Source organism: Jaculus jaculus, chromosome 10, assembly GCF_020740685.1.
Source record: "Jaculus jaculus isolate mJacJac1 chromosome 10, mJacJac1.mat.Y.cur, whole genome shotgun sequence".
NCBI classification, from domain to species: Eukaryota; Metazoa; Chordata; class Mammalia; order Rodentia; family Dipodidae; genus Jaculus; species Jaculus jaculus.
The window spans coordinates 115,345,926-115,358,844 of NC_059111.1; positions in this window are offsets into that span (position 1 = coordinate 115,345,926).

The following is a 12,919-nucleotide window of genomic DNA, read 5'->3' on the forward strand; positions in this document are numbered from 1 at the left end:
GTTTTTAAAAAAAAAAAAATTTTAATTATTTTATTTATTTATTTGACAGAGAAGAAGAGCAGAGAGAGAGAGAGAAAATGAACTTGCTAGGGCCTCCAGCCACTGCAAACAAACTCCAGATCCATGTGTCATCTTGTACATCTGCCTTACATGGGTACTGGGGAACTGAACCTAGGTCCTTAGGCTTCACAAGCAAGTACTTTAACCACTAAACAATTTCTGCAGCCCAAAGGTGCTTTTTTAAGAGCCTGCCAGCTCAGTTCCCATGGAAGGTAGGATGCAAAGTGGCCGATGCATCTGTGATTTATGTGTGTGTGTGTGTGTGTGTGTGTGTGTGTGTGTGTGTGTAATAATAGCTTTAAACAGAAATATTTTACTAAGATTTCTTGCTTTGGATAAGGAAATGACCATTCATGGATCACCAGGAGCCTTACAAATTTAGACATGCCCTTCCTAGGTAGTCCAGGTGAGGTAAGAGAAGGAGGGAGATGGTCTTGCTCTGCTCACGTCCCTCCTAGGTGGTCCAGGTGAGGTAAGAGGCAGGAGGGAGATGGTCTTGCTCTGCTCACGTCCCTCCTAGGTGGTCCAGGTGAGGTAAGAGAAGGAGGGAGATGGTCTTGCTCTGCTCACGTCCCTCCTAGGTGGTCCAGTTGAGGTAAGAGAAGGAGGGAGATGGTCTTGCTCTGCTCATGTCCTTCCTAGGCTGTTCAGGTGAGGTAAGAGAAGGAGGGAAATGGTCTTGCTCTGCTCACCTCCTTCCTAGGCTGTTCAGGTGAGGTAAGAGACAGGAAGGAGATGGCCTTACTCTGGCTCACATCCTTCTGAAACAAAAGGTATATACCTCCCCCTTTCTGATGCACAACAGCCCATAATAAGCAGTGGTTATCAGGCAAAGAGAACCCTGCGAGTTGGTCTTGTTTTTTTTCTTTTTGCTTTTGTGCTTGTACATCTGATCCATCTTTCAGTTTCAATTCCACGCAGTGCGGTGATATTTTAGCAAGCATTATCCCTGCCCTGAAGTATTTGTCAACCCAGGAAGAGAAACAGGAGCAACTCTGGGGATATTCCCTTTGGTTTGGTTTTGCGAGTACTTATTCATATCTGCCCAGATAGCTATTCAATCCTGTCTCCCTCTCTGCCCACAGAGACCAAGGTGAAATTCCCTTCCCTAGCCTTCCTCTGGGCCCATTCTATCCAAAATGAGGCTTGCTGTGGACAAAAAGAAATCAATGCAGACTGGCCCGGTCACAGTGTCCCTTGGTGCTGTCACCCGCTGGCTGCCATGGCCTGGGAGCCTCCTTAGCATTGTCTACTCTAGCTGGCTCGCCCTAACCCAGCTTTGGCTGTTTAGTTTTTGTTTCTGACTCAACTCTGATCTCTCTTATAAGGCAGCCTACCTCGCACGTACCTTCAGGCTGGTGCAGCCCACACCCCTGGTGTGACATATGGTCTGTGCAACCCTGGGATATGCAGCAAGTGAAATACAGCTCTGCCTTGCTTGATGAAATTCCTGATTACTTTATTCTTTGCATAAAGAGATATTTGCTCCAGGGAACAGGTAACACACAACTGGTGAAAATGGGATTGCTCTGAGGAAGGAGAATGTCTCTTCAACCTAATTTGAGGACTGTTTCTTTGGTCTCCATTGTTTGGGCTCATTAACACAGTCTGAATTAACCAGATCATTCCCTTTACCTTGACTGGCCATCTGCCTCGCTTCTCAGTTCTTTAGAACTTTAAGAGCATCTTTATGAATAAGTGAAAAGAAACAAAAAGTGGCATTACTTTTTTTAAAGACAGGGTCTTGCTCCAGCCCAGGCTTCTGCTTTGTTTTCTGAGACAAGCTCTTGCCACTGAACCCAGAACGCACTAATTTGGCTAGAAAAGTTAGCCTGCAAGCCCTTTGTCTGTGTCTCTCCAGTTCTGGAATTATGGGCACACACCATCATACTCAGCTTTACACAGGTGCTGGAGGTTCGAACCCAGGTCCTTCTGCTTGCATGACAAGCACTTGGCCCACTGAGGCCTCTCCCCAGCTCTAATGCTTACGTTTTGTGCAGCTTTTCTAGTTGTCCACGGGAAGGATTATTACCTATATCTTCTGCCATTTGCAGGAGACAGCAAACTCAAGCCCTGTTAAAACTTTATTCTTAACAGATAAACTAACAGTCAACAACAAACAGGTTTTTGGATAAAAATTGGGCTGGAAGCTGGGCATGGTGACACACGCCTTTAATCCCAGCACTCAGGAAGCAGAGGTAGGAGGATCGTTGTGAGTTTGAGGCCACCCTAAGACCACATACTGAATTCCAGGTCTGCCTTGGTTTGAGTGAGACCCTACCATGAAAAAAAAAGAAAAAGGGGGGGGTGGTGGCTGGAGAGATGGCTTAGCAGTTAAGGTGCTTGCCTGCGAAGCCTAAGGACCCATGATCCCATGTAAGCCAGATGCACAAGGTGACACCTGCATAACATCGTGCATACACACAAGGAGGCGCATGCATCTGGAGTTTGATTGCAGTGGCTGGAGGCCCTGGGACACCAATGCCCTCTCTTTCTCTCTCATAAAAAATTTAAAATTAAGCCAGGAGTGGTAGCACACGCCTTTAATCCCAACACTCGGGAGGCAGAGGTAGGAGGATTGCTGTGAGTTCGAGGCCACCCTGAGACTCCATAGTGAATTCCAGGTCAGCCTGGGATAGAGTGAGACCCTACCTCGAAAAAAAAGGGGGGGGGGCCTAGAGAGATGGCTTAGTAGTTATTTATTTATTTATTTATTTATTTGAGAGAAAGTGAGAGAGAGAGAGAAAGAGAGAGGGAGAGAATGGGTGCACCAGGGCCTCCAGCCACTGCAAATGAACTCCAAATGCATGTGCCCCCTTGTTCATCTGCCTAACATGGGTCCTGGAGAGTCAAACTGGAATCCTTTGGCTTTGCAGGCAAATGCCTTAACCATTAACAACTAAGCCATTTCCCCAGCCCCACAGTTAGGCTTTTTTGAGACAATGTCTCATGTAGCCAAGACTGGTATCACACTAAGGAGCTGAGGACGGCCTTGAACTTCCTCCTTCCTCCAACTCCCAAGTGCTCGGATTATAGGTATCTGCCACCACATCCAGTTTAAAATAAAATTTTTGGAGGTAGGGGTCAAGGTAAGTTCTCACTCTAGCCCAGGCTTACCTGGAACTCACTCTGTAGCCCAGGTTGGCCTTGAACTCATGGCAATCCTTTTACCTCAGCATCCCAAGTGCTGGGATTAAAGGTGTGTGCTACCACACCTGGCTCAGAATAAAATTTGAAATGCTTAAATTATACATTTTCCAAAACAATTGCACATTTTCTTCAACTTATCTTGAAAGTATTACTCTTAGTCAGACTTTGCTGAAATCAGAAGGATTCTGCGGCCCTCAAAGAGGCTGCCGTTCTGTCAGTGACAATTGTGAGATTTTTTAAGCTAGGGCAAGGTGGGCTGTGTAAGTGCCAGGACACAGACCGCCACGTTTCGAGACTCTAATCCAGGATGTCATTTCACTTCCCGCTTCCCATGGCCAGTCTCTGGGTGTGCGTTCTGGGTGGATGCCTAAGGACAGTAAAAAAATAGTTTAGTGCTGAGCATAAGCTAAGTATATTCCCAGAATTCCTGTGCTGATCAATTATTTATCCCTTACAAATGCTCAGATCAAAAATGAAGTGAAGTTACACATTTCAGCTTGACAGGCGGTCTGGGGAGACCAACAGGAACCGCAGCTTTCATGCCTGAAGTGAGTAAAATGGGCAAAAATAAGCTTCCTGAGTCCATTACACGCTATCTCAACAAGGCAAAAGATCTTCCTTTGCCACCAGGGGTTAAGTACCACATGTATAATGTAGGAGAATTTTATAATTTATATGAAATGTTTTAGTCATTTAACATGGGAGTCGTTGGGACTTGAGCGCAACAGCAAACGTACTGTATGCATCTGTCATGCCCTTCGCTGGGGTTTTTCTCGAGTTTTCTCCTCATGATTAGGCTGAGGTGACAGGTTTGCGGGAGGAAAGCTCAGAGGTGAGGCGCTGTGGTCATCCCATCTTAAGGAGGACTCATCTCCACGTCGTTTACCCCTGGGACCACACAGTGGTAAGCGTTCCTCCACTGTGAAGTCACCTGTCCTCTGCCTGCGCTGTGCTCTTTGAAGGGAGTCGTGATGTCGGCCACGTGGAAGCAATGGGGAATTATTCTCCATGCTGGGAGGCAGCTTTGTTAGAAAATCTACGTGAGGGCTGGAGAGATGGCTTAGCGGTTAAGTGCTTGCCTGTGAAGCCTAAGGACCCCGGTTCGAGGCTCGGTTCCCTAGGTCCCACGTTAGCCAGATGCACAAGGGGGCGCACGCGTCTGGAGTTCGTTTGCAGAGGCTGGAAGCCCTGGCGCGCCCATTCTCTCTCTCCCTCTGTCTTTCTCTCTGTGTCTGTCGCTCTCAAATAAATAAATAAATAAATAAATAAATAAATAAATAAATTTAAAAAAAAAAAAAGAAAAAAAAATCTACGTGAGAGACTGGCCCCGTCTCCTCTCATTATTCACATACTCGGTCACCTGTGTGCGTCAGTATGAGGTCACAGATACTCACTGTGTCCTTTGGGTTACAACCCAATGTACGGGTGCTGCTGGTCACATTCTCCTGGCTTTGGCTACTGGGTCCTCTTTCCCTTGTCTCCTGTGCACCTCTGTGGCACCTTATCCATAAGAAGTTCGTCTTTCAGCATCTCGTTTCATTTCATCACTAGAAGGCACTCTGGCTTGTTTTGCATACTTCCTGGTGTAGTCGGAAAGTACAGAAGACTGGCCTTCACCTTTATTCTAAAGGTGTATCATGATGTCACAGTGGATTTCATAGAAATCCCCATCCTGAAGGCCTTCCAGTTGGGTGTGGAGGGGTCTCAAATCCCATGAGGACTCCACCCTTCCTTGACATGCAGGTCAGGGTGACTGACTACCCTGCTGCAGTCAGAGACAGACAAGACATCGTGGTTTCTCTCTCTCTCTCTCTCTTTCTCTCTCTCTCTTTCTCTCTCTCCATATGGATAATTTTCATATTGTATATATTTATTGACATATCCACTCTATCCCATCACATGTACAATCCTTATGTATAAATTAAAAATAAAAACCGAAGCAGGGTGTGATGGTGCACACCTTTAATCCCAGCACTCGGGAGGAAGAGGTAGGAGGATCATTGTGAGTTTGAGGCCACCCTGAGAGTACAGAGTGAATTCCAGGTCAGACTGGGCTACAGCGAGACCCTACCTCAAAAAAAAAATCTGATAAGAATATGACCAATATGTAATATGTTTAAAAAACAATTATTTGATTTATAAAATGGGCATCTATAGGACTAGAGAGCTGGCTTAGTGGTTAAGGCACTTGCCTGTGAAACCTAAGGACTCATGTTTGACTCTTCAGATCCCATGTAAGCCAGACACACAAGGTGATGCAAGTGCATAAGGTGGCACATGTACACAAGGTGGCACATCTAGAGTTTAATTACAGTGGCTGGAGGCTCTGGGATGCCAATTCTCTTTCTCTCTCTCTTGCTCTTTCACTTAAAAAAAAAACCCAGTTTGTTGTGTAATGGAAATTTGCATACTGGTAGAGGAGACAGGTGGTAAGCAGAGATGGGGGAGCAGGAATTTACAGTTAGGGTGAAGGGATCACAGATTGCTGGCCACATGGGGAAAAAGATTACTTTTTCCCAAAGGAAGAAGAAACCCAGCCCAGGAAACATGAAGAGGATTGCTCATCAGTACACTCTTATTCTGTAGTTGTTAAAAATTAAAGACTTCAAGCCGGGCGTGATGGCTCATGCCTTTAATCCCAGCACTCAGGAGGCAGAGGTAGGAGGATTGCCATGAGTTCAAGGCCACCCTGAGACTACATAGTGAGTTCCAGGTCAGCCTGAGCTAGAGTGAGACCCTACCTCAGGGGAAAAAAAAAAAATTAAATACGTCAGAAAAGATGTGAAGTGACAGGGGTGCCATATAACTTAATTTTAATGGAGTGGAATGGGGCAGTGAAAATGACCACATTATCTTAGAGGAAATGGGAGATCCATTCAGATACATCCTAGGCCTAGGAATAACAGTCTTTCACATGGAAAACAAAGTTAAAACTAAGGCCGCTCGTGGTGGCTCATGCCTTTAATCCCAGCACTCGGGAGGCAGATGTAGGAGGATCACTACAAGTTCGAGGCCACCCTGAGACTACATAGTGAATTCCAGGTCAGCCTGAACTAAAGTGAAACCATACCTCGAAAAAAATAAAATAAAAAGATACTGATCTTGGGGGGATGGCTCAGTGGATAAAGTGTTTGCTATGTAAACACGAGGACCTGAGTTCAAATCCCCAGAACCCACATAAATGTTTGATGAGGTGCATGCCTGTAGAAAAGGGGGATCCCTGGGACTTGCTGCCTTCCTAGTCTAGCTGAGTAGGTAAACTGTTAGTCTAGCAAGAAACCCTGTCTCAGAAAGAAATAAGGTGGAAGAGTGATTAGGACAAAAGCTGATTTCCAACATTGGCATGCAAATACATGTCCACATCCATGTACATGCACCAATAAATACACACACACACACACATACACACACACACACACACACACACACACAGTAAAAAAGTTAAAACCACATGGGTAGACAATTTAACAGATTAAGGCTAAAGGAAGATGAGTTTCCAAAAATGAGTAAGTCCTTTTTATTATGGAATTGTCACAGATATTTGAGTTAAACTAAGCATATGATGATTTGTGAATAAGATGGAGAAATAAAAGCTGACAGGCAAAATAGTTTCACCATTGGTAAATCATTATTTTTACATGGTTGACAAGAACATAGTCAATATTCTTCAGCCCCTCCATTTCCTTTTTTAAATATGTATTTATTTTTAAGGAGAGAAAGAGAGAGAGGGTCAGAGAATGGGCATACTAGGTTCTTCAGCCACTGCAAACAAACTCCAGATGCATATGCCACCTTGCGTATCTAGCTTCATGTGGGTATTGGAGAATAGAACCTGGGTCATGAGGCTTTGCAGGCAAGTGCTTTAACCAATGAGCCATCTCTCCAGCACATGGCCTTGCCATTTCTAAGGATCCATCCATCAAAAATACATACAAAGGGCTGGAGGGATATCTTGGTGGTTAAGGCACTTGATGGCAAAGCCTAAGGACCCAAATTCAATTCCCCAGAACCCATGTAAGCCAGATACACATGATAGCACATGCATCTGGAATTTGTTTGTAGTGGCTAGAAGCCCTGGTGCACCCATTCTGTCTACATATCAATAAATTTTTATTTCAGTGTTTTCTTGTGATGCCTTCGTTCGTTTTTTAAAAAATGTTTTGTTTATTTACTTGAGAGAAAGAGGCAGAAAAGGAGAGAGAAGGAATTGGCACACCAAGGCCTCCAACCACTGTAAACGAACTCTAGACGCATGCACCCCCTTGTGCATCTGGCTTACGTGGGTCTTGGAGAGTCGAACTAGGATCCTTTGGCAAACACCTTAACCTAAGCCTTCTCTCCAGTCTCCATTCTCTATCTATCTATCTATCTATCTATCTATCTATCTATCTATCTATCTTCAGCCTGGGCTAAGTGAAACCCTACCTCGAAAAACAAAAACAGCAACAAAAGGCCAGTTTGTTGGGCTTGCCTCAAGATAAAATAAAATATTTTATTAAAAAAAGAATTATATGAGCAACAATGAGTACAATATGAGTACAAAATGTTCAGCTTTTCTTGCAACAGAACAAAGTTAAAAACAATAAAGAAATTGGGCATGGTGGCGCACGCCTTTAATCCCAGTACTTGGGAGGCAGAGGTAGGAGGATCTCCATGAGTTCGAGGCCACCCTGAGACTCCATAATGAATTCCAGGTCAGTCTGGACTAGAGTGAAAACCTACCTCAAAAAAAAATATTTTTAATAAAATATTTTATTTTTTTATTTTTAATAATGATGTCGATAAAGTTGATTGGTTAACTGATGTGGGAAGACCCACCCTATATGTGGGTGGCACTATCCCATGGGCTCAGGTCTTCAAATGAATAAGCAGGAGAAAGCTAGCTAAGCATCAACATTCATCTCTCCCTCCGCTTCCTTGTGAGCCAGAATCACCCTTCCTCCCTTAGGCTGCTCTTGTCAGTGATCAATCACCACAGCAATGAGAAAGTAACTAACACAAAGCTGTTCCATTTTTAAAAAAAGTGGGGTGAGGGCTGGGGAGATGGCTTAGCAGTGAAGATGCTTGCCTTTCAAGCCTAAAGACCTAGGTTCGACTCCCCAGTGCCCATGTAAACCAGATGCACAGGTGGTGCATGTGTCTGGAGTTCGTTTGCAGTGACTACAGGCCCTGGCATGCCCATTCTCTTTCTCTCTCTCTGATAAATAAATAAATAAATAATTTTAAAAAGGGGGCAGGGTGGAACTGACTGAATTGGTGCCAGGAGTGGTGGCGCACACCTTTAATCCCAGCACTCAGGAGGCAGAAGTAGGAGGATCACTGTAGATGGAGGCCACCCTGAGACTACATAGGCCCAGGTCAGCCTGGACTAGATCAAGACCCTACTTTGGAAAACAAAATGAGGGCTGGAGAGATGGCTTAGTGGTTAAGCGCTTGCCTGTGAAGCCTAAGGACCTTGGTTCGAGGCTCGATTCCCCAGGACCCACGTTAGCCAGATGCACAAGGGGCACACGTGTCTGGAATTCGTCTACAGTGCTGGAGGCCCTGGCGCGCCCATTCCCTCTCTCTCTGTCTCTTTCTCTGTCTGTCACTCTCAAGTAAATAAATAAAAATAAAAACCAAAAAAAAAAAATTAAAAAAAAGAAGTTTGCTTCTTTAAAAAAAGAAAAGAAAAAAAAAATGAAAAGCAAAACAAACAACAGCAACAAAAACCACAGGGTGAGTGCAGCATGAGGAATTCCAGTTACCCTGTGAGGAAACACCTGACAAAGGAAACAGGAGGCAGATGTGACGCCTCTAGACATCTGGATGGCAGGAAGTCATCACCACTGCCCAGAGGCTGGAGAGATGGGGAGGAAGGGATGTGCCTGGACCCAGGACCAAGGGCTTGCAGCAGAGGCTGGGCCTATTGTGGGGTGTCTGCGGGCAATGGAATTATAGAGAGGAGATGCTGCTGGTCCTCCCACTAGCTAAACTCAGTTGACCAAGGAGCCTGGAAGAGCAGCTTGTAATGGTCCACCCACCCCCATTCCAGCCTGCTCGGCCCTGCCCTGCTTTGCACGAGCAGGAAAATAACTTGAAGTGAACTTCACATTCAATGGTACCAGTCTGCACACAGACAGATCACACTGTGTGTGTACTTCTTGTCAGTAAAGACACATTTCAAACAAGATGACTAAGAAGGCTGAGGTAGGAGGATTCAAGGATAGTTTGGGCTATTGAGTGAGCTAAAGGTTAGCGTGGACTAGATTGAGACCTTGCCTCAAAAAAAAAATAACTTATTGACAATTTTGTAAAGAACTGATAGATATCAGTAAACATATTAACTACCTCTGCAAGGAATGAGAAAAGGTAGTAAAAGGGTAAGGAGGGGAGGAGGGAAGAGAATGAGAGAGAGACCTTGATGAGACAGACAACCAAACAGCAGATCAGAACTCATTAAGTTCAATCAACCCTGACATGAAGAAGTTGTGGTAAACATGATGTAAGGGCCGGGCGGGGTGGCACACGCCTTTAATCCCAGCACTTGGGAGGCAGAGGAAGGAGGATCGCCATGAGTTTGAGGCCACCCTGAGACTGCATAGTGAATTCCAGGTCAGCCTGGGCTAAAGCAAGACCCTATTGAAAAACTGAATAACAGCAACAACAAAAAGATGATGTAGGATAAGGAATCCTCGTTTAGCTGACAGTGGTCAATTCCCATAGAATGGAGTGCACATTTAGGTTATGAGTTATCAGTGCCTTCTCCGATATGCCACTCCCCTCCGTCTTCTTGCTGCTGCTGCTGCATTTTTTTGGTTGTTTTTCGAGGTAGGGTCTCACCAGCACCTATTCCCCAGTGACAAAAGGCCCTGATATGGGTGTGCTCACCCCCGCCAAAGAATAAGGGATAGAAATTGGCTAGGCAGCTTGGGGTCATAAGGACCCCAAAGTGAATAGCTTCCTCTTGGCTAAAGGCAGCAATTGTCCTGGGCCTGCAGGGGAAAGATTAGGTCATTTCATTTTACTAGAAGTCAGAACCGTCAGAAGGGTCTGGCCTTTCCTTATCTCTGCCCCTTCAGGGAATTCTTCCACCCACTTCCAAGAAGGCCCTTCCTAGACAATTAAGATTTCTGGGAAGATTGCCTTTTTCCAGAAATCCTGACCCCAGACACCTAACATCAGGACTAGACTAATTAGACCAGATGCCCATGCAGGGGCTCACGTAAAAGACCCCAACCTGAGTCTCTCTCAAGGTGGACTTTTCAACCCCCTCTTGGCTCCCAGGGCAAGATCTCTGCTTTCCTTCCTGTTCTTTCTACAATCTACAAAATCTCTAGAGACTTTATCCTCTGGCCTGTGGATTTCATTCATGAATCCAGAGGAGTACAGAGGCCTCTGACTCATTGGAAGGTGTATGTGACCACTGAATTTTCTGACTCCCTAACTCCTGAGTTATTGCCCACCCAAGAGCTGAAATAAGCTCCCAAACTCTCAAGTTCCCATAACACAAGTAAATAAATAATAACTAGAAAGAGAATCACAGGGCTGGGGAGATGGCTCAGTGGTTTGCTTGCAAAGCACATGAGCCAAGGTTCTTTGTTCCAGGATCCACATAAAGCCAGATGAACAAAATGGCACAAGCATCTGGAAATTGTTTGCAGCAGCAGCAGCAGCAAGACACCCCAGAGTGCTCATTTTCTCTCTAGGAAATAAATAAATATTTTTTTAAAAAAAGAATGAGACTAGAAGGGCATGGCAGCATACATTTTAATCCCAGCACTCTGGGGGCTAAGGATAAGCATCAGCCCCATGTGTTCAAGGTCAGCCTGGCCTACAGAGTGAGTTCTGCCTGGACTAAAGTGAGATCCTGTCCGGAAAAAAAAAAAAAAAAATCACAGAATCAACCAGGATGATGGCTCACACTTGGATCCCAGCATTTGGAAGCTTCGACAGGAGTGCCAGAAGTCTGAGGTGAGCCTGGACCGCCTAGTGAGGATCAAGCCAGCCATGTAAGACCTTTTCTCAACAAAATAAAACAGACGCTAGCCACAGGACCTGGAACTGTAAATGGCATTTAGGTATTTTGAATCCCTCTCTTCTTTTATTTTCCTCCCTTCCTCACCCCTTTCTTCTTTAGCCAGAGTCTATGTTGCCCAGGGTGTCCTTGAACTAAGGATTCTTCTGCCTCTGCCTTTCAAGTGTTTGCATTATAGATGTGTGGTACTATGTCCAGCTATTCTTGTTTTTTTTTTTTTGTTTGTTTTGTTTTGTTTTGTTTTTCAAGGGGGTCTTGTTCTAGCCCAGGCTGACCTGGAATTCACTATATAGTCTCAAGGTGGCCTCGAATTCACAGTGATCCTTCTATCTCTGCTGGGATTTTTTTGTTGTTGCTTTTGAGGTAGGATCTCTTTCTAACACAGGCCAACCTAGAACTAGAACTATGTAGCCCAGGCTGGCCTCAAATCCAAACCAATCCTACTACCTCTGCTTCCCCAGTGCTGGGATTAAAGGCATGCACCACCACACACGGCTTTTTCTATGTCTGTTGTTTGTCAGTCAATACATGTATCTCCCCCAGATCCTATATATATATATATTTAAAATTCTCTTCTTCCTTCACAGCAAAGCTTCCTTAGGGATTGTTTGTACACATGGTCTCCACTGCCATATTCCCCATTATTCTGGTGGCTCCTTACTATCTGGCAATAAAGCAACACGGGCCAAAACTGGGCCATAGGCTCCTCATCTGGAGCAGAGAGTTAACTGTACCTGCCTCCCAGGACCATGAGGATTAGGTGGACTGGCGCGGATGAAACTTTCAGGATAGCCTGTGGCATAAAGGAAGCAGTTCCGAGAACTAACTCATAATGTTTTTATTTATTTGGCTGAAGAGATGGCTCAATGGTTAAAAACTCTTACTTGGAAGCCTGTTGGCCTGGGTTCGAGTCCCTAGCTCCCACATAGAGCCAGATGCACGAAGTAGCACATGCCTCTGGAGTTTATTTGCAGGAGCAAAAGCCCCGGCATACCCGTGTTCACTCTCTCTCTGTTTTGGGAGACAGAATGGACTACCAGACCTCCTGGCACTGCAAATGAACTCTAGACACATGTCCTCATTTTGGGCTCCTAGCTTTATGTGGGTGCTGGGGAATCACACCAGGGACGGCAGGCAGTGCCAACAAGCGTCTATAACCACTGAACCATCTCCAGCCCAGTGAGCTCTAAATTACACAGCTGTAGAAGTATAAATGTTGTGTCTGTCTTTTCTTGAAAAGATGAATTCGGTCAACAGTCGCAGTCTGAGCAGAAGTTTATGTAGCAGCAACAGAAGCGAAGCAAAGCAGAGCAAGCAGTCTGGGGAGACCAGAGGGCTGTCCAAAGAGGGGAGATCCTAGTGGTTCCACATTGGGGTTTGAAGGAATGCTTTACGAGTATTTATGAGGTGGGTGGCATATTCATGAAGTACGGTGACACTTTCTGTCTCAAATCATGGTGGACCCTATCTTCCTTTTAGGGTATTTCCTCCCATGATCTCCACAAAAGGCAAGGATGTCAGAACCACACCATGACATAATGTTAGGTCTCTTGAGGGTTCAGACCCTTCACTAGTACACAGGTGTAAACACCCACTTGTCATAGTTTCTAAGGTAATGGGAACAACTTAACTGCGCCACAAATACTGTTCCCAAGATGTAACTCTTAATTTTCCTTGGCTACCTCGTGTCTA